The sequence below is a fragment of the Etheostoma spectabile genome, chromosome 15 (genome assembly GCF_008692095.1).
Source record: "Etheostoma spectabile isolate EspeVRDwgs_2016 chromosome 15, UIUC_Espe_1.0, whole genome shotgun sequence".
Lineage (NCBI taxonomy): Eukaryota > Metazoa > Chordata > Actinopteri > Perciformes > Percidae > Etheostoma > Etheostoma spectabile.
In genome coordinates, this window is record NC_045747.1 from 18,752,419 (window position 1) to 18,754,353 (window position 1,935).

At 41.5% G+C, this 1,935-nt stretch overlaps 1 long non-coding RNA gene across 1 annotated transcript in view; it reads right to left on the minus strand.

Moving 5' to 3' along the window:
• Nucleotides 1–908: 908 nt before the first annotated feature.
• The window catches only part of LOC116703129 (uncharacterized), a 15,052-nt gene continuing 14,025 nt past the window's right edge, over nucleotides 909–1,935 (minus strand). The window contains exon 3 of the long non-coding RNA XR_004335348.1: nucleotides 909–921. This is a non-coding gene — a long non-coding RNA (uncharacterized LOC116703129). The remainder of the gene's footprint in view (nucleotides 922–1,935) is intronic.

A 1,935-nucleotide genomic window follows, 5' to 3' on the forward strand; every position in this document is an offset into this window, starting at 1 on the left:
AGCTGTATGTGGCTTGATGGGCCTTAAAGCAATTCCAGCCAGTTTAGTAGACTGAGAGAGTGCTGGGGCAAGACTGTTGACCATCATCTCTTGTGAGTTGTAAGAGAGGTTTCTCAGCTGGTGTGTTAGTGTACATTGTGGCTTAAAACGTTGGCACTGGTGTGGGGTGAATGTCCGATTCTGGAGCAGAGTGTTTGAATTTCTTTATTTAAGATGTCTACTACTGCTGTTGTTTTGGTGATTGGTAAGGACTGTATAATCTTGCTGATCTTTAAAAACGTGTGGCCACCAGGTGGCATCGATTAGAATGCAGACAAGATGTTCCTTTTAGGCGTTTTATTGTAATAAAGGATGGGTTTGAATGTGTGGTTCTGAAACAGAAATACAGGCATGCATCAGTAAAATGTAGATAATATAAGGTTCAAATAATGAGTATATGCCTATCAGGTATAATAAACAAACACAATTAAGATGTTCAATTATATTGCATAATAAAGGGCTTATTACTAAATGCAAAACTTAGAAATACATTAGTATACTATGTCCGTTCAAAGCTTAGTTTGCTTCACATTAAATGTAACCATACATAACATGCTAAATTCAGCTTAACACGTAATTATGAGCTGCAGAATTCCTCCTTAACAAACGTTACACATTGAGTAAAAACATAAAGAGTTCAATAGAAAATGTAAGGCTTGCAAAGCAACACGTCCCTTACTATGCAGCGTTCTAAACAAACACACGGGCTGTACGAGGCTCCGCCATGATATAAAACAGAAACATGCTGCAACATTATTGCCGTGCGATAAACACACTGAGACACGGGTAAGAAACGAGTAACAACATCAGTATTACTTACTGGTAGTTGCACCCACACAATCTAGGAACTTAGCAATAATTACAGTAACAGTATTATTTTATCTTTCTATATATATCTGCACAGTCTTTCGACGTCAGCTCTCTTCCAAACGTTCCCGAAACAGAAACTTAAGCTGTCTTCTTCGGCGAGTAGCATAGCGCAGTGCTGCTCCTGATTGGCTGATTTTCAGCAGCCAGTTTTACCTGCTTGCAGAGGTCGTCCTTCGTCCCAGCTGTGTTGTCAGAGTGAATGAGTATGGACTTTTTGACCATTCGTACCCCCAATAAATGGCAGCCACAACAATGGAGAATAGTTCATGGAGCGCCGACGAAGGAGACCTCTGTGCCTAATCACTGAATTCTGAGGGACAAGAGGAAGCAAACCATCTCCCCCTGCAGTAGCCGCCAAAACCTATTGAGGAAGCTGCATTGGTGTACAGCTGAATGTCTTCAAGCTGGGTGACAAAGTCCTCATAGAAAAAGGAAATGCCGTTCCAAGAAGCCAGGAAATGCTGCCACATGCACATTTTCACGCCCCGTCCAAGACGAATAAAATGGAGAGAGGGGATGGCAGCGGCTTTGGACAAAAGGTTAGACAAGAAGGAATTTGCTTACGGAATTCTGCAAGTGACCAAGGAGCGCGAATAACAGGCGCCTGGTGCATCTGATTGCGAGAAGAAAGTTTGACAGGAGCAGAGTGATGCACTTTCTCTGAGGGCAGCGATGCCTGGAATGACAATGAATCAGGTTGATGCCCAAGAACTTGATGGAGGTGCTGGGCCCAGAGGTTCTCTCATTGGAGAGAGGGATGGCAAGATCGTGGAAAGCATTAATCTCTCAACTTTATTTTAACAGGGAAAACAGACTGAAACTTTGAACTCTTTTACGGCTGTGCCCTTTGTAAACATCTCAACTAGTACATTTCTTCAAACATACAAAAACAAGGGAGTTCACAAAAACAAAACAAGCAAAATCCAAACATTTGTGAAACAAAACACTAAATTTAACAAAAACAATTACAGACATCATAATGATCCTACATACTAGGGATGAGCGAGTACAGCATTATCTGTATCT